General features: G+C 38.7%; 1 protein-coding gene and 1 long non-coding RNA gene across 4 annotated transcripts in view; both read left to right on the forward strand.

The window, feature by feature from the left end:
• Positions 1-26,005, forward strand: part of Kcnip4 (potassium voltage-gated channel interacting protein 4) — a 1,150,698-nt gene that overhangs the window by 71,321 nt on the left and 1,053,372 nt on the right.
• LOC134481849 (uncharacterized) overlaps positions 1-26,005 on the forward strand; it is a 120,559-nt gene that overhangs the window by 70,869 nt on the left and 23,685 nt on the right. The window contains exon 2 of the long non-coding RNA XR_010057709.1: positions 1-26,005. This exon is cut by the window's right edge and continues 23,685 nt beyond it. This is a non-coding gene — a long non-coding RNA (uncharacterized LOC134481849).

Raw genomic sequence — 26,005 nt, forward strand, 5'->3', positions numbered from 1 at the left:
GTCAAAGAATTCAGTTGGTTTGGTGAGAACTGTTTTCTGGCCTGGAGATTTCGACTTGGTTGCTGTTTGCTGTGAAGAATCTTTGGTCTTGAGATGATCAGCAGTTGATTTCACCAGTGATTTGGGAGGGGGAAATCCTGACAGAGTCACAGTGAGATCTGGTAGGGACCCTTGGAAGAGTAGCATCCATTAGTTGCAGAAGCTGGAATACAGAAAATGCACATTTTCAGTTTTAGATAAATATTAGTCCAGGAGAATTTGTAAATTAACTTTTATTCATATGATTTCTATTAAGTATTTATGAGATCAGGTTAGTATACCTGCCTGCCTTCATACACAGTAAACGATTTTTAATGAAGAATGAGACTTATTTCTACTTGCATGCTGGGAACATCATTTAGATAAATCCTTCCAATTTGTAGCACTAAATTCATTATGTTTCATTAACAATTTACTGATTTTCTGTTATTTGTAATATTTTGTGTGTTTTGATGTCAGCTTTTAACATAATTTCATGAGAAAGAAAAACATGCTTCTCTAAGATATGAGTTAATCCCCTAGTTGAGTCAGGAGAGCTGTGTTGTGGAATCCCAGGCTAAAACATGAAAAGAAATTTCACCTACATTCCTAAGCAAAGTAAACATTTCTTTTGTGTTCATTTCATGCCATGCTCCATAGACCACTTTCTTTTCGATTTCACTGAGCATGCCTTCTAGCTACCACAGGTACAGTATTTACACAACTGTATTTTTATTATTATTTAAGTGTCCATTTGTAAAATCCTGGTGACTATTGGCTTTCTTAGTTCGGGTTTCCTATGGCTTGGCTTCTAGCATTGGGCACTTCTATGCCATGGATGGAAGTTCCTAGCTCCCAGTGGCTGCTTTGGTTAAGGACAATAACACTATTTATGCTAGTGTTGCTGCTTTTGCCTTCCCTTGAATGATCACACAGGATCTGAGTTTTCCTTAGAAACTGGGGCAAAGTCAGTTTTACATAACAAACTTCAGTGGCTTGTGCTGATTGAGGAGGATATGCTGTGAGTTGCTGGAATCCAGAAATGATTTACAAACAAAGTCTTGGTTCATGGAACTGTATCAATTTCCATTTAGGCTGCTGATGAACTGTGTGTACTTGTATATGTAGGAAATCAAATTATTTCAATTATGGAATCTGAGGCATATAACCCTACCAGTTGAGTTGAAAATTGTAGTCACTCCAAAGACTGCTCTACTAACTTTCATGGTGTCTATTTTGGTGCTGTGATTTGTTGATTTTATTTTTCCTTTTAGTCACTTGATAAATACATGCTTAGTGTTTAGGGTGTAAGCATGTGAGTAAGACCTTTCCAGTTTGAGAAGAGTTGCAAATTAACCAAGGTTTTATATGACATTTGGAAATATGATATATTGTGATACATTTCTTTTTTCCTTTTCCCAACTCCTTCTTTTACTCCTCTTCAGTCATTCTTTCTTATATTCCCTTGATGGTAAGAATGACGATGATGAACGCTTACTGACACATTAACTCATATGCAGACAGGTATACTAACTTCCATCTCATAAATACTTAATAGAAGTCATATGAATAAGAGCTAATTTGTGGGTTTTTCTAGACTAATGTTCTTTACCTAGAACTGAAAATGAATGAGTGAATTCATTCATCACTATTGTAAAGATCTACTTTCCAAAAGTTGAATAGTTGAGTCATCATGCTGAAAACATTCACTTGTCATTTAAAGTTTTGGTTTTGATTATTTTCTCATTTGTGAGTGCTGCCTGCATATGTGTTTCATATTCAACTATGAAACCACATGGAGGAAAGGGAGAGAAACTACAGAAAGCAAAATACAATGAGAGACAGAATAGAGAGGGAGATGGAGAGAAGAAAAAGAGAAAAGGGAATTTTTTCTTCCACATTTATTTTTTCTTTTAGTTCTCCTCAATAATGAAGGCTTCCTCATTAAGAACTGTTTTCTTTGATAGTGATCTTGCTTGAGTTGAATTATCTATGTTGAGATGCTCAGTGCCTCACAACACGTCTACCTTACTAGAAGACCCCACAATTTGAATTATATCTATTAGTGAGCCTTCAATTGTACTGGACGTTGATTACACCTACCTTTGTCCCACAAGCAGTGAAGACTTAGTGCTCAGACTCAATAGTCCTAAGAGATCCTGTGGTTTTTGTTATTGTTTGTTTGTTTGGTTGGTTGGTTTTCTTGACAAAAGTGAGTTATAGACATTGTACCCCTTTCCCAGTATCAGACATATGGACAAAGCTAGACATATGAGAGAAGGAAAGAAACATGGCTAACCTTTGTCTACTGAAAGCATACAGCTACTCTAGTCCTCTATTTTCTGATCTCAGCCATGAGTCTGTATAACAGACTAACTAGAGAAATCTGGGAATTTTCTCATCCTATAGTTGCAGTGTGAGTCCACAAACAACCCTGCCCCCATTGTTCATTCATCTGAGACATCGCATGAACATTGGCCTTCCTTTTTCTCTGAATTCTTTGATTCTTTGTGAGTTTCACAACCTGCACTCCAATTCCACTCACTTTCCTGTCTCTTAATATCTAACCTCACTCTTGCAACCCTCCTGATAAAATACACATGCACACACATGCATACATGTATACACACATGCACACAAGCATAGAAAAATGTTTCACCGTATAAGTTGTAATATGCCACAGTGTATCTCACAGTATATCCTCTGTCCACACATCTTCACTTGCATATTCATTGCAATCAATCATTGGTCTGTTTCAATGTCTCTGGCTTCTGGGATATCATATTATATCTTCACTGGGACTCCACCTGGTTTTTCCCTGTTGTTGCCCTGTCATGCAGCTCCTGTAGCTTTGGATCAGCAATTAGGCCTTTTGTGAACCCCAATCATTCCCAGATTATGTAGACTTTGGGGTGGGACAGCTGAGAGCCCTGCATCTGGCTCTGGGTGGTACCTGATCTGGTCAGTGCCCTTGCTTTCCCTTATGAGGGCATGCTCTCCAACATTGCTCTGGCTTGGCTACCCAATGCTTCCCTTGGCAAGAGACACGGTCAGCCTTCCTGTTCTCCTGCCCTCAGGACTAGTTCACCCGCACCCACATCTCCAGAGCCAGCTCCACTGGGTTGCCCAGTCAAGGTGTTTTCCCACTGTCCCAAATGCTGCAGCCTGTGATGGTCTGGGCCTGCTCTCCTACTCTCACATACTTGGGACTGGCTGGTCCAGTTCTTCACTTTGTGATCAAGGCTAGCTCCGCTTTGTTTCCAGACAAAGTGCAGGACCCATTATCCTGAGTGCTCCAGCCAATAAGGAGGCAGCTAGCTTTCCTCTTCACATCACCTTGAAGCCAGTTCCCCTGACTACTGCAAGGAGCGGGAAAGGGAATCATCCCTATACTCACATGGCCTCACAGCACTGAGGCCAGCACTCCTATGCACTTGCCCAGGGATAGGATCATCTGTGCCCTCCTCAAAAAGGACCACCTTTACTATGCTTCCCAGATGAGGTACAGGGCCTGCTCTCCTGAGTTCTGAAGCCAATGAGGAGCAAAGATAACTCACCTGGTGCCTCCATGGTGATAATGGGGCAGGGGGAGCATCTCCTCTCCAGACCCCCATGTCCCAGGCCAGGAAGATTGTCTTTCTTAAAGTATATATGAAACTGAGCAAGCAAGGTCTGTTAAAGTAGAGGTGCAACACTAGGAAACATGGCCATATGGAGAAACATGTCTTTATCACTCGGTGCCCAAAACAAGTGATCATATTGTATACATATTGTATATACCTGATAATAGATAAAATAATGCTACACTTCATGTGTGTGCCTTACTTACAGATATATGAGGGCATTTGGTCTGTGTAAAATGAGTCTCGGTATTATTTATAGAAGGCACACATGATGTGGTAGAAATGGAACTAAAAACACTTAAACAGAATTACCATGAGAGATTACACAAAAGACTGTAGCCCATTTGCTCTGATCTGAATATTTTTGGTGTCCTTCAAGGATCTTGTACTGGCTGGTTTTATGTGTCAACTTGACACAAGCTGGAGTTATCACACAGAAAGAAGCCTCCCTTGAAGAAATGCCTCCATGAGATCCAGTTCTAAGGCATTTTCTCAATTAGTGATCAAGAGGGTAAGGCCCATTGTGGGTGGTGCCATCTCTGGGCTGGAAGTCCTGGCTTCTATAAGAAAGCAAGCTGAGCAAGTCAGGGGAAACAATCTAGTAAGCAGCACCCTTTCATGGCCTCTGCATCAGCTCCTGCCTCCAAGTTCCTGTCCTGCGTGAGTTCCTGTCCTGACTTCCTTTGGTGATGAACAGCAATGTGGAAGTGGAAGCTGAATAAACCCTTTCCTCCCCAACTTGCTTCTTGGTCATGATGTTTGTGCAGGAATGCAAACCCTGACTAAAACAGGTCTATTGTGATCAAATATTTGTTCTGAGGCTCTTATTGCTTGAGAAGTGGTAGAAATTTTGTGAAATAGGGCTTAGTAAGTGGTCTTGGGCGACCTTTCTGGTAGTTTCGTGAAGGTCATGATAATCAGAATGCAAGCCTGGTCCTGCTCATTTCTTTCCACCATGTTTTCCTGCTCATTAAGTGCAGTGTTCTCTGCTCCTGCCTCTCTATCTACTGGCCGTCATCCACTACAAGCTTCTCATACTCACCAAAGCCAGAGGCCTCCCAAACTCTGAGCCAAATAAAACTCTACTCATCAGAAAAAGTTTCCTCATGAATTTCATTATAATAACTATAACAAAAAGTAGCTGACACCAATCTTTGTGTTGTGATCCAGTGACAGTGTTGAACTCCAGGGAGCATTTAAATTTGAATCTCATGTGACTTCACTTAGTCCAGCAGCAAATCCACTTAGTCAAAGTTTCATAGAACTTTTACATTGCAAGCACTGGAGGGGACATTTCTTAAAGTTTTCAGTTGTATATTATACCAAAGTTATCTTTTCCCATTTGAAATATATAATCATTTGCTTAATATTTGCATTTACCAAGCAAAACTAAGACAATTAGCTTTGTCACAAATAATAAATATTTTAGTTTATCAATGTACTCAGAATATCAGTCTGAAGAGCAATGTCAGCATCCTAATGAGAGGACTGATCATGTGGGTATTGTTTCCAACACTGTTAGCTCTCAGAGATCAAAGAGAATGGTAAGGTTCATTCTCTTTTCCTTCTTTTCTTTTCTGCTCTCTTGTTCTACTTGGCAACAGTACATACAACTAATTGCTTCAACTTGGGACCTCCCTTGTTCTCTGTGTTGCTAAGATAGAATCTAGATATCTTAAGTATGGTTCCTTTCTTCCTTGTCCAGATAAGAAAACCTATTCTTCCCTCCATGTTAGTCATATTTTTCCTTCACTTTGATAAATACCTGAGAAAACTAGCTGAGGAGAAGACAGACTTATTTTGGCTTGTGGTTTCAGAAGTATCAGCCAGTTGTGGCAAGAAGGCATTGTTAGAGTAAAGCTGCTTGTGTCATGGCAACCATGAAGCAGGAGTTAATGTCTGCCATGGTATTTTTATTTTTACCTCCTTTTCCATCTGAAGCTTCAGCCTACAGCATACTGAAACTCACATTTGAGGTGTGTCTTTCCCCTTAGTAGTCCCCCTAGAATATGCTCAATGTGGAGTGCTTTAATAACATCTTAAATGCTTCTCAATTTAGTCAAGTTGACAACCAATATGAATAATCATCACACTATTTGAACAAGAAAAAAATAGTAGAACATTTTTTTTAAATTTAGTTGCTAAACAACCTTCATACTGACAAAGATTAATTGAGAAGAAACTGTCTATATCTGATTTGATTTGTTCAGGTTTAGGTCTCATTGCAACTCTTACAGGGAGGAAGTAGAATGTTATTACTCTCTATTGTGTACATGGGCATTTAACAAAAGGTATGAGATAAACTTTGAAAAAGAGGGATTCGGCCTCTGAGATTAATTAGTCATATATACAGCTCACTGAAAGGTACTTAGCAATACATGGCAAGACTGGGTTACATTTGCTAAATTATACCATTTTAAAAGAATACTCTTTTGCCAATGTCATGCAGACAGTAATACATCACTTTCCCTCTTAGTCTTGAAGGTAGGTGTCTGGTACTGGTGACATGGAAGGGGTATGGCACTGGCGACATGGATATCAAACTAGAGAGGGGGATTCTTTAGGTATTATGTTTTAGAATCCTTGAATCCAATAAGAAAGCAGTTGGTTACCCCTCTAAGAGAGCTGCCATTATTACACCAGTGGGCAGGTATTGTCTGGAAATTTGTGTAAAAGGATTCTTGAACTGAAAAGTGGTATAAGTTATTCTGTGTCTTCCAAGGATGTTACACTATCCTTTATTCACCAAGAAATGGAGGAGGAACACAGTAGGAGATCACTGAGAGTCTGGTAAGGAGATGGAGGGTTTGCATTGGATTATAGTGCAGGTGGTGGAGATAACATATCTTCATGGTTTAAAGACTGAGTAATAAGTGGGAAGAGAAGGAAAAGGCAGTAAAATACGTTCAAGGTGACCCATGAATTTGAATTATAGTAAAAACTCACACTCGAAGAATAACACCTGCACTTTGAAATAAGTGGATTCTGTTAACGCAAGCTCCGTTCCTATCGTTATTCTCAGATAAAATCATGCTTAGTGAAGAATAATAAACCTTGTATGGTTTGAAAAATTAAAGCCTTGCTAAAATTAACATGAGTAACTACTCGGAGGACGAGACAGAGACTAGAACTTTAGTACCTGAGGGATGGGTGAAAAATATTCAGTCTTTAATTTCTAAGTACATTTAACATCTTCCATAATTTTGGTATTCTTGAGCAGTTTATATTGCTCTTGGAAATGGACTTGCCATTGTTGCAACGGAGTTACAGAACAAGGCAGTGGTTGGCAGGGTGGGAGGAAGAGGCAACTTTGTAGAAAAGAAGGAATATCAAAGTTCTTTCTACAGGGAAGAAATTAATAAGGTTCAATATCTAGAAAATTAGACCGAGATGGTAGCAGTATATTATCAGGGCCATATTTATGCCTACATGCACATGTGATATGTGTGTTTAGTTGTACATGTGTGCATCTAAGTAAAACCTTTAGACATACATTTCCTCTTGCAGATAAAAGAAATGTTATTGTCACTACAAGTAGAAAACTATTCATGATAAGCCAATGATCTTCATTACATATAAGAGATTCTGGTATAGTAGGTTACTACACTGCTAAACATTTGAAGCTAATTTATGTGAGATAAGATAGTGAGTTTACATTGTTTTACCAAAATAGTAAAAAATAACTCATTTGATATAGATACCTTATATATGAAACATTTAAAATACTTCTAAATTCTCACGGCTATTCCTTGTTCTTCAATGCACCAAGTTTCCTTTGATTATATTTGAAGCAATACCTTTTGGATCAATCTCCTGAGTTCCCATTACACACACACTAATAGCTTTACCCTTGTTACAGATGCAAAGCTCTTGAGATGCCTCCATAGTTAGTAAATGGGAGCACTATTCTTAGCAGGTAGTTAGACTAACAGTGCTGCAAAGACCAAGTTAGTGGGAGATGATGGTCCTCTGAGGAGCTGTATAGTCCAGCAATAAAGGTGAGTCAAATGTTTCTTTTCCAACCATTCTCCTTGAACAAACATTCCAGAAATTTCTCTTAATTTTTCAGTGTGTGCATGAATAAATATTTCAGTAACCAGTCAGAAGGTTGCTTCTTTATATTTCTTATGCTCCTTTTGCTGCTAAATTCTGGGCTTGATAAGGCTCCTTTAAGTAAGAGTATTGCTTCTCAAGAGTATTCATGGGATGTGACATTGCTTTGAGAGTTGGCTGTTAGAAACTAGGTCATATTCTATAATTCTACTTCTTAACTACTGCATGTTTATTATTATATCATAATTTTTTCCAAATTTTTTAAATTTCAGAAAGGAAAAGTTATTGACTAATGAGAAAAATTTGAAGCTCTGTTAAAATTTGCACAGAGCTAATCCTTGTGATGTATACATATAGTTCCAGTACTTGGGGAATGGAAACAGGAAGACTCTAAGTTTGAGGCCAGCCTAGAATACACAGAAAGATATTAAATCTTGAACCACATGGTATGATAGATTGTGTTTCACAAAACCAATGGCCTGGTATGATGGTTCCATGAGAGAATGCATGTCCATTATACATAAGATCCTAGGTTTGATTTCTAGCAAATAAATCACACACACACACACACACACACACACACACACACACACACACACACACACACACACAATTTCTAAAAAAAGAATTGGTGGTAAAAATATATGACATTGCATGGTAATAATTTAACTTGTTTTAGCTTTATTTTAATGTCACTTTAGTATAAGCTTTATTAAAAATGCCCCTGTGCTTCAAAGGAATTTTAATAATAACACAGTCAATCATTTCAGTTAAAGTTTCTTTTGTATAACTGCAATTTCTTTTTTTAAAAAAAAATTGAAGAGTTGGAGAATGAAAGGAAGTATAAGTAGGCCATTGAGTCTTAAGTGAAATTTCATCTCTGAGAAATTTAAGACGCCTTCAATGTTTTCTCCTTTCATTAATAATTGGTTTACAAAATAATAAAATTATTTCTCAAAATGACTGTGGTCTTAACTTTTTCCTATTCGTTTCTCTACTGTTTTCTCTTGGTACTTCAAATGGCCATTTACAGAAGTAAGACAATGTTAAAGCTGATAAGACTTTAGGTAACATATCTGTTAAGAAAGCCACACAACACAAATTTATACTCACGTACAGGAGTCCTAAAACAAATTAATTCACCCATCCATTTACTAGCTACTATTCCAATGTTTCTATATCCAATAAGAGGCATAGGTTCATAGCAACCACCCAGGTGTACATGTGGTGCTCCTTGATACAATGTCAGCACTGTGACACATGGTTCCACATGAGGAGACACCAAAATAGTGATTAGTGGGACAGAGCTTGTACTTTCTTAAAGGGTCAGACACTCTTCAGGGCCAGGGAACTTTGACAATTTTTGAAAGAGGGGCAGTGTTGCTAGAGCTGTTAGAAATCTGACTTTTCCAATGTATTTGCCTGAAATTTGTTTTATATTAGGGGCATATAGTGCTTTCTGAGCATGCTTATGTCCTGGATTTGAATCAAGCATTGCAGAAAACAGAAAGCACATGTGTTTTACCACATGCTTACTTATAATTTCAGTACACACAAAGGCCAGACTATCAGAAGTCCAAGCTTCTTCTCAACTACATAGTGAGTAGGGGCCAGCCTGTGGTACATGAGCACTTGTGTGAGAAAGAAAAATTTAGAAGAAACCATCTGGCTTAGCTGGCCTCTCTGACAAGAGTGGCAATAAAGAAAAAGTTTAGTTCTATGTTTCCAACAATTGTGGTGACTGTGGCAATGGTGAGCAGAAGTCAGACAAGAATGGTGGTAAGACGTTTCGATCAGAGATATCAGAGCACTTTGTTTCTCGAGTTCAAAGATGCATGGCTGCTCAGGTTAAGCACTGCCTGCCCACATGGATGACAGTGGCAAGGAGAGCAAAGAGTTCTGGAGGGATAATAGACGACAAACTGTAGACCATCAGGGGATAGAACAAGATGGACCCAGCAGCCATGGATGAGTACTTGAAGACAACATGAAGTTGCCAGTTTCGCTGGGGTTCCCAAGACAAATAAAGTGCTGGGGCTCAGGTGCAAGGTGCATATTTTTAACAGTTATCAGAAATCCAATTATCTGCCTTCCGCAAGTGCAGACAGCACTTCTGAGCACACAGAATAATTATACCATGTATGGGCTGCATTTTGATTTTTCAATCAGAGGCTATGCTGATGCCATCGCTACATTTGCTTGAAAGGTCACAGCTTCAGTGGGTTAGACGCTGGGAGGGAGAAATGAAAATAGAACGACAAAGTGATTTTGTAAAGCAGATGGGGGAAAGCTAATGGAGGTCACTGGTAAGAGTGTGTGTGTGGGGAGGGGGCAAAGTTAGGAACCAGACATATTCATATGGACTGTGATGCTAACGAAATGAGAAAGGGTGCAGCTGTGGTTGTCTCTTATTCAGGGAGGAGATCGGTAATGCAAATTGAACATCCCATGGTTCTCTGTCAAGTTCCTTTCTAGGGTAAAGTATTGGGCTTTTACTTAAAGGTAATATTTTAATTGTTTTTGAAATCGTGGGACTATACATTGTCTTAATTTGAAGGAAAATTAAGATTTGAGAAATGTTAGGACAGGTGTCAAACACAATGGTGATGTAGATTCACTGGCTGTTTACAATGGATAGAAGGAAGGTTCCGATGACGCAGTATTGGGAAAGTCACAGTCCAAAAGCATGGCCTAGCTAAACATAGCAGCTCACACTACGGTTTCAGAGTCAGTCTTGCAAAAGTTAGAGATGACAGGCATTTTCCAAACAGAAGACACGGAGCAATGATACTTCAGTTAACAAGCCTAGACAACTCTCAGTCTTGTAGATTTTAGAACCACACAATATAGGCAAACATTGTTTAAATTTGCATACCACTGATGAATCCTCCGTACTTCAGGAAATAGTAGCAAACTCGTGGACACACAGACAGTTCTAATTAAATTCCGTAGGTCATGAAGCAAGACAGAAAGTTAGGAATTGGTGCAAAGTATTAGAGAACAAATAGGCATGGGAGGGAGATAGGAAATGGTAAAGGTGGCAATAATTACCATAATACAGCATTTATGTACAGAATTGTCAATAGAGCAAAAATAATGCTGAGCTTTTGAATAATTATTTTAATAAAAGTCAACTATATAAACAAAAGTCTTACAGAATGTGATAATAATGTTTTTTAAAAAGTGCAAGCTCTACCCAGAAAGAATTCCAGCACAGAGCAGGTGTCTATAAACATTCCACCATTCCCTGTAAAGCTATTGGCATTTAATAGCTGCCAGGAGAGAGAGAGAGAGAGAGAGAGAGAGAGAGAGAGAGAGAGAGAGAGAGAGAGAGAGAACGAGAGAGAGCACTTTTTGTTTTTTAATGAAATGACTCTTAGCAGGTTAATCACACACCAAAGGCAGGCCTCACTCCAATGGGCTCAATGAGGAAAGAAGAAAATAAAAGATAAATAATTTCAAAACTGGGTGAAGAAGATATTAATATACATGGAGGAAACTGGGGGGGATAGGATTAAAATACATTGTATGAAATTTATGAAAAGTTAATAAAAGTATTGATGAAAATAACATAATAAAATGTATCTATTTTTATTTTTCTTAAAAAGAAACCACAAACAGGTTAATGAAGATCACATGACTTGTAACTTTTAGGGGTTAGGAAACAAACTCAAAAAGGTTAAATGGCTTGCTTAGGTCCTCATGGTTAGTTTTTATTCTTTGCCTGTCTAACACTGTTTTCAGTTTGCAGTGATGTGTTTTCTCAGACACTACTCTTATCTTATTGCCTGATAGACTAGTGAAATCACTTTAAAGACTTGGTTTGAGGTATTAATTTGGTTTGATCATGTGCTAAAATGTGTCTGCCAATCTGTTAGAAGTTCCAGGTAAGGCCATTGGGAGTCAATAATGTTATGATAATCTGACCATCTAAGGTTAGATTAGTGTCCATAAGATGGGGGCAACTCATGAAGTCATTGTTTTTGATAGCTGAGTAGTACTCCATTGTGGAGATGTTCCATGTTTTCTGTATCCATTCCTCTCTTGTAGGACATCTGTGTTCTTTCCAGCTTTTTGGCTACTATAAATAAGGCTGCTATGAATATAGTGGAGTATGTGTCTTTGTTATATGTTGGAGCATATTTTGGGTATATGACCAATAGAGGTATAGCTGGGTCCTCAGGTAGTGCATTGTCCAGTTTTCAGAGGAACCTCCTGACTGATTTCCACAGTAGTACCAGCTTGCAATCCCACCAACAATGGAGAAGTGTTCCTCTTTCTCACATTCTTGTCAGCATTTGCTGTCACCTGAGTTTTTGATCTTAGCCATTCTAACTGATGTGAGGTGGAAATTCATAGGCAAATGGATGGAACTAGAAAATATCATCCTGAGTAAAGTCACCCAATCACAAAAAAACACACATGGTATGCATTCACTGATAAGTGGATATTAGTCCAGAAACTTGAATTACCCGCGATATAATCTACAGATTGCATGAAGCTCAAGAAGAAGGACAACTGAAGTGTGGATGCTTCAGTCCTTCTTAAAAGGGGAACAAAAATATTCATAGGAGGAGATATAGAGACAAAGTTTGGAGCTGAGACTGAAGGAATGACCATTCAAAGCCTGCCTCACCTGGGGATCCAGCCCATATATAAACAGCCATCAAACCTAGACAATATTGATAAAGACAAGAAGTGCATGATGACAGGAGCCTGATATAGCTTTGTCCTGAGAGGCTTTGCCAGAGCATGACAAATACAGAGGCAAATGCTAACAGCAAACCATTGATCTGAGAATGGGGTCTCCATTGGAGGAGTTAGAGAAAGGATTCAAGGAGCTGAAGGGGTTTCCAACCCCATAAGAAAAACAATACCAACCAACCAGAGCTTCCAGGGACTAAATCACTACCCAAAGACTATACGTGGACTGACCCAGGGCTCCAGCTGCATATGTAGCAGAGGATAGCCTTGTTGGGTACCAGTGGGAGGAGAAGCCCTTGGTTTTGCCAAGCTGGAGCCCCCGCCCCCCAGTGTAGGGAAATGTCAGGGCAGAGAGATGGGAAGGGTGGTTAGGGAGGGGGAACACTCATAGAAGAAGGGAGAAGAGGATGGGATAGGAGTTTGTGGATGGGAAACCAGAAAAAGGAATAGCATTTGAAGTGTAAATACAAAATATCCAATAAAAAATAAATAAAAAAAAGAAAGGAGGCCAGGTAGTGAACATGACCAAAGTATATTACATACAATATGAAATTGTTTTAAAATTATCCATTGTCTAGGGAAGCCTTCATGAGACTAAGACTATACATGTAAGCCTTTACCGATCCTCAAGGGTTGTTGTAACTACCTACCCTCTACCCTCTCTATGAAACTAGGCTCAGTCTCCCACAGAGTTAAAGTAACCTGCCTGGTGGGAGAAATGAAACACCAAAGAAAGCTAGACTTCAAGTTTTCTGTATGGTTCTATGTAGTTGATGTCTATATGCAGGTGAGGGTTGATACAAGTTAGGTCAATGCCATGACTGGACAGAGCAATATAAGGGGGGAGCAAAGTTTTTGTAAGGTAGGAGAGGAGAATGCAGGAGAATCAAGATGGAGACGGGGAAGGATGACCCAGATCCAGGCGGTCTTGAGTTGCCAAGGTAATTGGGATGAATTTCTGTAAGCAAATTTATCTTTATCTAGGTGGGTGGTTTATATCCTTATCAATTGGTTGTAAGTTTATTGTGTGGATTTATTGTGAATTAAGAGTTTAACATATAAATCTGATTGTTGAGTTGCAAAAAAGGGAGAGGCAACTCAAAGTTTGCCACTTTCTATTGTATGGGACACAGTAAGAACGTTGTGTTCTGTGACTTGGAGGCTCCCACAAACTCTCATAACTCTTGAGCTTAAACTTTTTGGCTTTCAAAACTGCAAGCAATATTATTTTGTTTCTAACCTTCCCAGAGCATGGCTTTTGTTACAGTAGACAGGCAGAACACAGCTGTTTTATCTTTTCCTACCAAGTTGTGTACCGATTCATTTTGAACTGAATGCATGAAAACTCAATGAACTTTAAGTGAATGAAGAAGTGGTAACAAAACACTTTTTTTTATTAACAAGAAGACAGAAGTAAGAGTCAAGTTCTCTTGTGAGCAGGAAGCAAATTCAATAATAATACACAGCCTGGAACCCAGAGTTCAATCATCACTTATTGATTAGGCGAACCTTTATTTTCTGAGATCTCAATTTGTCTACTGTGTCCAACTTAGGATGTAAAAATTTAAAGTGCTATGACAAAGCTCTGTTCCTGATGAATTCCAGAATGGCCCTCTTCTCGCCCCTCCACTAAAACCCGAGAAGACTAAAAGAACAGCTGGGATGTTTTAAAATTATGTAACTTAACCTTATAATTCTAGTGACTTTGTTCAATTTGGTCTAATAAAGAAAACAAAGAAATCTAGTCAATTTTAGCATTGTCCTTGAAAGAATCCTCTCTCATTCAGCCCGGGCAAACCTCTGTTAGTTCAGGGGACAGTGGTGATTGAGTGTTAAGAAGCTTTCTCCCGAATTGGCAAGGAAGTGTCAATATTCCAGTTTACCTATGCCTCTGTGGGAAGTTCGAGTAGCAAGAGTAGCAAGAAATTAAGCTTCTCCCTTGTCTCAATGAGACAGGAAATGATTGGAATCAATCTCTCTCTCTCTCTCTCTCTCTCTCTCTCTCTCTCTCTCTTCCTCCCTCCCTCCCTCCCCCCTCTCACTCACTCTTTCTTTCTTTTTGAGTGGATTAGAGCAATCTCAGAATTCTAATTGAAGCTATAAATAGAGAATCTTAGAAAATAAGTCTAGAACTCGACTGCATACAGAGTGAGCTTGGGCATGTTGGGTGTAGGGAAACATTTCTGATGTGATCTGTCCCATGTTCTGCAGTGTGGTACTTACCCCGTAGGACTTCCAGGGAACTAGGTATTCTTGGCTGACTTCACACTCCCTCTAATTAGGAGCATTTAGGCTTATGTTTACTGTGCTAGAAAACATCGACCTAAATCTACCCTATTAGCAAAGAGAGTTTTCCTGGTTGTTTTGTCGCTTTGCTCCACTGACGTTCAATTTAAGCTATTTCTAATTAAATTAAATGTGAATGAGAAAAGACTGTGAGATGAGGTACACAGTCAGGGATCTTCCTGGATCTTACTCTTCTAACTGAGCTGAGGTTTGCATAGATTGAATATGAACTTGTGGAAAAAAGAGGCTGGGCTTTTGTCCCAGTATAGGACATCCACATGGTTCAGGTCGCAAGACACATGGCCAGTACAAATCACATGGGTACTGAAGAGAGTCTGATCCTGGAAACATCACCAGGGCAGTGTCCCAAGACTCCTGAAGCATATCAAAGGGCATCATAGAAATGGCCTGCACACTTGCATAGACAATGACCTCATTGGATTGAAAGGACCTGTTCTCATCTCTTTTTCACTAAAAAGGAATTTTAAGGAAGACAGGAACCTCCTTGTTTCCCATCTTACTTCCTACTTGTTTTCACACTCTATTATCATTTTTATTCTTGCATAGCAAAAAAAAATGGATATTTATTTGTTGAGTGAAATACTTAAAGATAAATAAATTCCAGGTCTTCCCTCTCTTAACCCATACAAAAAACGGAGGATTAAAAACTTAAAAGTTCATACTAAAAATAAAAGTGCATACTATTTTTAATTGTGCATATAATACCATCTTTGTACTGTATTCATTATATATAGATAAAATAGAGCATGATGTATAAATATCATATACATAGTAAACTATAAAATACCACAAACAAGATAGAGATAATATGAATGACATTTAAAAATGAAATACTAGAAATCATTTATTGTGACTTATGTGAATAACATTAGATAACACTAATAGAAAAATAGATGATCTTTTGTTACTCTATATATGTTATAAAAATTGAAATGGCCGGCACATAAAAATACTCAAATCATAAAGGTCCGAAATAAGCCCATTTCTGTGTCTTTAGGTAACTAACTTTATCAAGACCTGGATTCCTTGTCTTTATGATCTATCATAAATGCCTACCTGTGGGAAAATGATAATAATGATAACATTAATCTTGGTGATGTTCATGTGTGTGGGCCTCCATCTTGTTTTTCATTATTCCAAACTTATGGGGCAGGAATTATCTTTCTCACTTAACAGATGAAGAACTTGAAGCTAGAGTGGCCTTTCCATATATTCTTTAATGCTACAGAAGAGAGACAACTTAGAAGCATTTTAAAAGAACATGCCAAACATAATTTAAAAAATTTATGGAATGGATTCAAGAATGGGCCATCTCCACAGCATACATTAAAACCATAATAGCAGATGAGGATGAAAACAACAGGAGCTGTATGCCAGCTATTCCAGACACTTCCCTGAGGATATGAATCATGACAGGTCTGGGTCCCACTCTGAGGATGTATCTGAAGTTCCACATCACAGGAAGAGAGATGCTGGGGACTGGATACAACATAGCCTATCAGATTTATAACCTAGAGAGTCACCTTGGAACTTCTGTGCAAGGGCATTCTACCTTCACGCTTTACAAAATATTTATGGAAAGGAAATATGTAATAAACTTGTGACTTTGTACACTAACATCCTTAGGAAAAAATGTATTTGTATCCACATGTTTTAATAATTCACAAGTTATTACTGATATACAGGAGGAAATGTCCCTCTGCACTCAGCTATTTGCCGGCCAAAACACCAGCTTCTTCTGTCCAAAGACAGCAAGCTACCATTGTAATTTTCTACTACGGTCAGCAGGATCACACGATCTCCTTGATTTGAACATTTTCGTCTGGAAACTGGACTTTGTGTAGTCATATATTTGTTCCTGTTTTGTTGAGAGAGACAGAGACAGAGACAGAGACAAAGACAGAAACACAGAGAGAGACACACAAACACAGAGGGATATGTGTGTGCGTGTCTCTGTGTGTGTGTATATGTGTGTGTCTGTGTGTGTCTGTGTGTCTGTGTGTGTGTCTGTGTGTGTGTCTGTGTGTGTCTGTGTGTGTGTCTGTGTGTGTGTCTGTGTGTGTCTGTGTGTGTGTCTGTGTGTGTGTCTGTGTGTGTGTGTCTGTGTGTGTGTGTCTGTGTGTGTCTGTGTGTGTGTCTGTGTGTGTGTCTGTGTGTGTGTCTGTGTGTGTGCGTTGTGTGTTACTCCTTTAGCCTTTGCATATTGCTTAGACTCAAATACAGAATCACCTCCAGCCCAGCATTATTATTACTAATTTATTATTACTACTACTGTTACTAATCACTCTTCTCTACGTCTTTCTCAGTAGGAAGCTTAACTAGCACAAGGCAAGCTGAGTATCTAAGTCTGTGTCTATGGGAGGGCTGAAAAGGCAGGATTTGTTTTGTCCCAAGGTGCCACAGGAAGCATCCCGGGCTGCCTGAGGTTGTCCTCTGTTTAGTGGTATCCTCATAAAGACAGCCATCATACCTCACTTCAATTCTCTGTTAAACTCGTCCTCACTTACAGTAGCCTGTACGGATTTTAAATTTGAGATTATAATATAGTTACATCTTCTCTCCCTTCCCCTTTCCCTCTTCATATGCTCTTAGATATCCCTCCTTCAAATTCATGGTCATTGTTTTTATTAATTGTTATTGTATGCAATGCAATACATACATACATATATACATACAGACAGACATACATATTAACGTATCCTTTATCTGGTTAATATTGGTCGTATGCATATTTTCAATGCTGAGCATTTAGCACAAACCATTACTGTGCTCATCCCTGAGGAAGATTATCTCTTCTGCTCCTGGCTTTCCTTCTTTGTGTAGTATTGAGGTTTCATGGACATACCTATTGGTGTCACCTTTGTTCATCTCACATTTGGACAATAATGTTGGTGAGATTCTATGGGTGCAACTTCTGGAGTTACTAGGAGACACAGTCTCACAGCAATCTCCCTGCTCCTCTGAGTCTTACAATCTCCCACTTCTGTCTTGTGCAGTGTTCTCCAAGTCTTAGATGCAGGAGTGTTTTGTAGACTGATCCCCTAACCTACAAGAAATTTAATATCAAAGATGATTCTGTAACATTGAAGGGACCAAATAAACAACTGTTAAGTTGATGTAAAATATATTAGACTATCTTCATCTATTTTCCCATCAATGCTTGCTACGCATTTCCACACGAACTGGCAAATGCTCCAGTTGATTGCATATTTAGAACAAATATTTCTTAAATTAGAACTCACTTTTCCCAAAGAATAAAAGGTTATCTTTTGGGCTGCATTAATATGAATGTGGAGATAAAATGTACATGAACTTTAATTTACTGTGATAAAGTGGAATCACATGGTCTTGGTATCATGGTAAAATTTAAAGCGTGTCTAACTGTACCTAGATCTATTTGAGCACATATGCATGTTTTTACTGTATTATATAAATGACTACTTTGAGAGAGCTCTACGTCCAGGAGAGTTCTAGTGGCATAAAGACATGGAGTAACTGTCGCAAAATCATATTGATAAGGTAGAAGTAAATTGATGACTCTGGTGTCACCATAACCTGATCAGGGTTTCCCAGCACTGGTCATCCAAACACCCATTGCCAGAGAATGATTAGAAATCAGTTGCCAAGCTTTTCCTTTAGTGTCTATGGTACATTTTACTCAGAGTAAGGTTCTAAACATTCTTAATCAGCTCAATTCTCCTAAACCAGCACACCTTTACAAGGAAGGGCTGGCCTGGATGTGCCTGCTCACTTCCGTTTTTCAGATTACAGGAACCTGTTTGAATTCCCAATGTGATATTCAGGAACTGAGCTTTGAGATTTCATCTGTGTAATTGTCATTTGATTGGTTTGCCCTGGTACTTTCGGCTTTGCCTTGACCAGACTTCCCTTTTCCTCTCTCCCAGCTGTCACTAATGTGACTCCCCTTGATCTTTAGGGAGATCTAAATTACACAGCATTTCTCTCCCCTACTTTTTCTTTCCTATTTTTGCTTTTTGCTGCAGCACCTCTCCTTGAACACCAGACTTGATAACCTGTCCAAGTGTCACTATGTATCACTATGATGGGGTTATTGTGTTCTTTTGATTCGCTGGTGGGATTTTTTTGTGCATAGTCAGGTTCTGTCACTCTGGGCCCAGTAAATCCTTAAGCAGTCTGATGACCACAGGCTTTGACTTATCAGCATATAGACATCAGTCAGATCTGAATCAGTGAATGCCGTATGCTCATTTGATATAAGACTTATTTCATTAACTGGGGCTAGAAGTCCCAAGTGCCAGAGTGCATGGCTCACGTGACAGGAAGTTCAGTTTCACAACCATTTCATTTGAATCCAACTGAAGTAAAATGATCACGTATTGTTTTAAAAGCCATAAAAGGCCATTGTTTTAGTCATCAACTAGACATTTCCGGAGCGTCTCTGAGTTGCTCTAGCATAGTCCTCTGCTTGAGGGCTTTTATCCTTGTTATTGCTTACTGACTTTTTTTTAATTTGGCACATGTTCAACATCTACAACACTCAGGTATTTCTTGGGGGTGAATTCTAGATGAGACTTGTAGGTTTTGTTATATTTTTCAGTAAAAAAAAATTGTTTCCATTGCTATATCTTGAATTTCTTTTGGTTCTGTAAGAGTTTTTAATATGCAAAATTTTTAATATGCATAATTTCAAATATGCAAATTATAAATCACCTTTAATCAATATAACTAAATTTAAATTGTCTTCTTTGTTTTTTGTTTCTGTTTTGTTTTGTTTTTATAAAGGACAACATTTAATTGGGCTGGCTTACAGGTTCACAGATTCAGTCCATTATCATCAAGGCAGACACATGGCAGCATCCAGGCAGGCATGGTGCGAGAGGAGTTGAGCTCTACACCTTCACCCAAAGGATGCCAGGAACAGACTGCTCATCCTCAGGCAGCTAGGAAGAGGGTTTCCAAGCCCATCCCCCACAGTGACACACTTCCTCCAATAAGGCCATACCTTCTAATATTGCCAATCCCTGGGACAAGCATAAGCAAACTATCACATTATGATATGACATCTGATTTATTCCTGCTTTCTTGTAACATTAAGTTCTTTTTTCTCTGTATTACAGCTAGTGCTATGTAAAAATTTTTTTGTAGCCTGGCATTTGTGTTCTCTTGGGGTCTGCATGACCTCTACCCAGGGATCTTCTGGCTTTTAGGGTGTCTGTTGAGAAGTCTGTTGTAATTCTGAGAGGTCTGCCTTCATATGCCACTTGGCCATTTTTCCTTACAGCTTATAATATTCTTTCCTTGTTCTCTGCTTTTAGTGTTTTTGTTTTTGTTTTTTGTTTTTTTGTTTTTTGTTTTTTTCTGATCCAATCTATTTGGTGGGTTTTTCCTTCCATTTTTATTAAATTGGATATTTCTTATTTGCATTTCAAATGTTATTCCCTCTCCCAGTTTCCTGTCCATCAGCCCCCTAACCTCTCCCCTCCCCTTCTATATAGGTGTTTCCTTCCCCATCTACCCCCCCATTATTGCTCCCCACCAAAAGTCTGGGGGTCCAGCCTTGGCAGGATCAAGGGCTTCCCCTTCCACAGGTGCTCTAACAAGGCTATTCTCTGCTACATATGCATTTGGAGCCATGGGTCTGTCCATGTATTGTCTTTGGGTAGTGGTTTAGTCCCTGGGAGCTCTGGTTGGTTGGCATTGTTGTTCTTATGGGGTTGCGAGCCCGTTCAACTCTTTCAGTCCTTTCTCTAATTTCTCCAACAGGGTCCTATATGTGCATTGCACATGAAAGCTTGCATTACTAAAACCTCTCTCTTTTTCCCACTCCCTTCTTTCTCACACACAAATTTTAAATATGCTAATATATAATTGGTTCACTATTATTATAATTTACAGATATGCACACAAATACCCAAGAGTAGTTTGTATTCCCTGAAAGTTTTTGCATGTAACATTCTCTGTGTTCTGTTAAGGAAAATTTAATAATGATCTAAATTTGGCATACATTCAGGTAAGTGTTCTGTTTTTGCAAGAATCTTCATGTGTGATATATAACTAATTTACCTCTGACAGCAAAATAAAATATAGAGATCAATGTTTCCAATTGATCTTTGTCCCTGCTGGGTGGCATCAGTGCACACTAATCACAGCTGATTTGAACTGCCGATAACTCTATGAAGCCCCGTTTCAATAACTGCTTTATTTGGATAAGTGTCTTTTCTGATTGATGTGCAGGCAGACTGCAAAGATGCACACTTAGGACCAAAAGAGATATTAGGGAAAAGCCACTTCTAACACGGATCATGAGAGGACACAGTGGGTCATCTCAATGTTGTCTCTTGACGATGCCCTCTTTTAAGATATGCATACTTGATAGAACCATCAGCACTCTCCAACTCTTTTTCCACAGCAAAGGGTAGAGGATGGATTAGAATATAGAATGAAGTCTCAGATGACACAAGACTGCTAATCATATTCTACTTAATATACTGTGACACTCATTAGACACCACAGACAAACAAACCTCTACATCGAGTCCACCACCTACTTTATCACCATACTTTTGCTTGTTTGTTCTGTTTTAATGAGACAGACTCTCAATTTTTAGTCAGCTTGGCCCAGACCTAACTGGGAATTCTAAGCTAGTCTCCAACTCAAGGCCATCCTTCGGCTTGCCAAGTGCTGGTGCGAACCAGTGTGTATATTCACTGTATGTTATAATGGAAAACTTTTGTAGCTATGCAATTAATTGTTATATTTTGATTAAGAATCATCTTCAAATAAGACTTTGAACCCTTGAGGTTGATTATGTGGCCTGATAACAAAATAGCCAAATTAGATGGCATACCTTATAATGTTTTGAATAACAGCAAAATCATTTGAAAATATATTTCTCCAAGTATGTCCCTGAGTTTTGTTCTTGGAATTCAAACACCTTCTCATTACAGTGAGATATTTAGTGCCATACCTGAACATGCGTGGTTTCTAAGCCACAATGCATTAGGATATATGTTCTACATTATGCTAATATTCACCAGAAGGAAATATTCACCAGAAGTAGTCCAATCAGTTGGAGTACTTATGTTGTGGGCATCATCAAAGAGTCAGCATACATGTCTGTGTAGGAATGATGTGACAGTTGGGCAGGTCAGGCTTTTGGAGGTTTTTAGAGCAATGTTCTTATAAGGAAAGCCAGAGTACACTGTGTTTCTTGTGTACATTTTCCCCTTATAAATATTTTCACAAAAAGTATTAATGCATTCATTTTATGATGAGAGACCCTATCTTGGGAAAAAACTTAAAACAGTGTTCTGGAAGCCATACATTAGCCAAGGGTTTGAGCCAGAGCCGGACCCATCTATTACTAGCAAGATAACTCTTGCTGTCTGTTGTGGCTTCTCCTCCTCACTTTCTGAGGCAACCTGAACACATCTTCCTCGGCACCCTTCTATTTTGGATTCTTGTACTGAAGATAGTGCCATGTGCTTTCAGTAGGACTAGCAATTCATTTCAAGAAGCAAAAAGTACTCATTCATTAATGAAACTCAAGAGGCCACTGCCGATCCTGTGCTGTTGAGCAGTTTAGCCTTTTTAATTAGCTAGAGTGAGACTTCCCACAATGCTGAACCTTCAAAAGCCTGCCAAGCCAAGAAGTGAAACAGAGGTGGGAGACTCCTCCGCAGAGCTGAACACATGGGTGCAGACCAAAAGCCAAAAGGAAATTAAGATCTGAGCTTTGCAGCCAGCAGGTTACAATGGCCCCCCACTGCCCCCAAGATAAAAAAAAATAAAAGAAAGAAAACGGTGGGATTCTGACTCAAGTAAGGGCATCAGTGACCACTAAGAAAATGAAATTTAGCAGAGAAAGAGACAGAGAGACAGAGAGAGACAGAGAGAGACAGAGAGACAGAGAGAGACAGAGAGACAGAGAGACAGAGAGAGACAGAGAGAGAGAAGAGAAGAGAAGAGAAGAGCAGAGAAGAGAAGAGAAGAGAAGAGAAGAGAAGAGAGAAGAGAAGAGAAGAGATTTAGGAGAGAAGAAGGGAGGAAATGAGGAAGGAAATCCGAGAGTAGAAGAGGGGAAGGAGCACAGTAAATTGCAGAGAAGGTGAGGTAAGAGAATACAGCATGCTTGCTATGAGGAATGACAACACAGCACCAAGCATTTGCTCTTCTAACTACAGAACTGAAATCTCAGGCCCAGAAAGAAATTTTTATCTGCGCTCAAGGCAAGGATTAGAGCACAAAGAGCAATTTAGTTATTAGAGAAAATGTTGGTAATACTCTTAATCATATTTAATAAATATTCCCATGTGTGGCATTTCATTTATTCTTTTCAGCAGTTCTGTGTATTAGGTTAAGTGGATATTACATGGATTCCTGTATTTATTAGATGTGGAATCCTAGTATCGGGTCCGATTAATCTCTAGTGAAAGTGGTATAGTTGAAGTGAAAGGACTCAGGCTCTTGCCCTCATCCTGTGCTGTTCCTTTTATCCTGCTAGGTATCAGTGGTTGGTATTGAAAGTCAGATAACAGATTATGTACTTCCCCCTGTACAAGCTTTGTGACATCATTACAGTGAATTATGTGGCTCTTCTTAAGGTAGACTAACACCAAGTGATAAAGAACTGCTATGTCAATGGCTCTGGCTATATATTCATTGTTGAATCCGCCTAACAGGACCGAGTTTGGTGCAATGATTAGATGAGAGGGAGCAAGTACAGAAGAAAAGGAAGTATGTTGTTATAACAAGGTAGGTGGTTACCAGAGTGATAACTTGATGCACGGGCCCTATAGCCTTTCAACAGGAGCAGGAATCCAAAGTGACTTGCCTGGGGTGCACAAAAACCAAAATTCTTCATTAAGGCAGCTCCGCACAGCAGTGGCCTTATGAGGACCCTTTCTGCTCTGGGCCTTCTCTCTTGCTTGTGAGTTTATTCCTATGGCCCTCACATAGTACAGATTGGATCATGCTTCTCAGTGTACCAGTCAATGTTTTTCTTAGTTATTTTTGCCCTAATAAGTTGAAAAATGTTTTCCCCCACAGTTATTCCTTAAGATGCATGTGATAGGCACAGGACATTGGATACTATTTTATCCATCTCTTAAAGAATACTCGACAAAACTCAGAGCCTCCAGAGCTTTGGGTTCCCATAGCTAAGCTTCCAGAAGGCAGGATCAGCAAAACCACTGAGATGCTCATTTGGCAAGACAGAAGTTCTCAGGGGACTGTGAGTTCAGATTTGGGACTCAACATATCTGAGTAACATACAAATAATAGAAAGATACAGAACTTGCTGACTGATACTGTGATATTAGGCATTCCTCTATGAACTCCATGTCATTACTCATGCAGTCCTCACAATTCCATGAATCACATGCTGTCGTGAGTTCCATCTGTTTTTTTACATGTGAGGAAGCTAAGTATGTAGAGCTTAGTTGACCTGCCAAAGATTATAGACATATGAGGAGTCAGAGCCCAGACTTGAAGAATGGTTTCTAATTGCATGCATGAACACTTCATTCTTTGTTTGGGGAGCCCCTGCCACATATGTGAACATGTACAGGTACAGAGATACTGTGTATTTCTGAAAATAATTCCACAATATTTTTGTGATAAGTAAGATTATTATTATAGTTATAAATGTTAAAACATGTTGAGCTTTATATTGATGTCATGGCTAAAAATAGAAATTGGGGCAAAGGCTTAAAAAGAAATAATAGATCTATAGAAAATGTCCAAAGAATATACAGAAGATGAATTACATGAATGGGTATGGTATTTAAATATCCACTACATATGAAATTAATTTACAGTATAATTAGCAGTTAGCTAGGTGATCAGTGCTTTTTAGTATTTAAAAAATTGCTAGCTAGCAGCAAAAAAGTTTAGTCATGGGACCACTGCCTATATGACATACATTATATAACTGACTTGGGAGATAGATTATTGTAGGGAGAGAGATATCTCTAAATAGATAATTACTTAAAGCTAAAATACTTTGCAAGCCAGAGGAATTAACCAAATTGATACTGGAAAACTGATATTTGAGTATGCTGTTTTAAAGGCAGAAAATGACAAATACTTCATGGAGGAAACTAGAAAAGAATTATCCAGATATCCGGTGAAGATATTGCTAAGTACCCCATGTGTCTTTATGTGGATGGACCAGAATTCACTTTGCAGAGTGTGCATATTCTAAGTATGGTCATTGACTCCATTGCCAGGAGATGCTTGAAAATGAAAGGGTTAATTCATTTTGGGTCACTGATAAAAAACTGTTCAAAAAGTAAATTACGTTACTTTAAAACTGTCAGGGTCTGACACCATTTCCTGTTTAGTCATGCAAATAGTTGCGAAGAAAGAGGTAAATATGTTTAAAGGGAAAGCTACTGTTATTATAGCAGAAAAATACTTAGAATCACGATTAGACTTAGACAGAGGCAGCAAAGCCCAACTGTCACTGCTGTAAACCCTCTACACTAAGAGCTAATTTCCCTTAGCTAAGAGCTAAGTTTCATTCTTAGCCCAGGTTGCTTATAATTCTTTCTCTTGCTCAGGCTGGCCTTCACTTTTTGGTAATCCTTCCTTGGTGGCTTCCAGAGTGGTGCCAGTACAGACATAAGCCACCCTGCATTCTCTAAGAATATTTTTATTTTTAAGAAAGTGCAAAAGGCATAAGAGTAACATTTAGTGACTTGTAAAAACATGACATGAAATTCAAGCTTCAGTGTCCATAAATAAAGTGTTACTGGAATACAGCCACACTCATTTACATATTGTCTGTCACTGCTTTTGTGCTGTGCCAGCAAAGTTGATAACTATGACAAAAAACTATGTAGCCCATAATGCTTAAAATGCTTACCGGCCCCTTATAAGGCATTTGCCAGAAGTATCATAAGAAAAAGAAGTTGTGCTGGGAAGCACTTGAAATACCCATTCTCAGGAAGGAGATGTAGTGTCTAGAAACACAGGAATAAACATAAAATAAGTATGTGTGCAGGGTGGTGTGGGGTGGTTTGCAGTGAATATTAGACTACGTAAAGCATTGATATTATCCCCTAGATTAAATTATAAACTAAGAATATATCAAAATATATAACTTTTTTAGAATTTTTTATGTGAAACTTTCATTTTATTATACTTTCAGATATTGTATCTACAATTCATTCAAGCAACTATGGACCATGAATATTAGAATAAGGTTACATCTCTACTGAACATGAAATTTCTGTTCATGTCAGTATTCTCAAAGTACAGTATATCAGATACTTAGGGAGCATTCCATTATATTTTGGTATTGTATGTAATACAGA

This window comes from Rattus norvegicus, chromosome 14, assembly GCF_036323735.1.
Source record: "Rattus norvegicus strain BN/NHsdMcwi chromosome 14, GRCr8, whole genome shotgun sequence".
Lineage (NCBI taxonomy): Eukaryota > Metazoa > Chordata > Mammalia > Rodentia > Muridae > Rattus > Rattus norvegicus.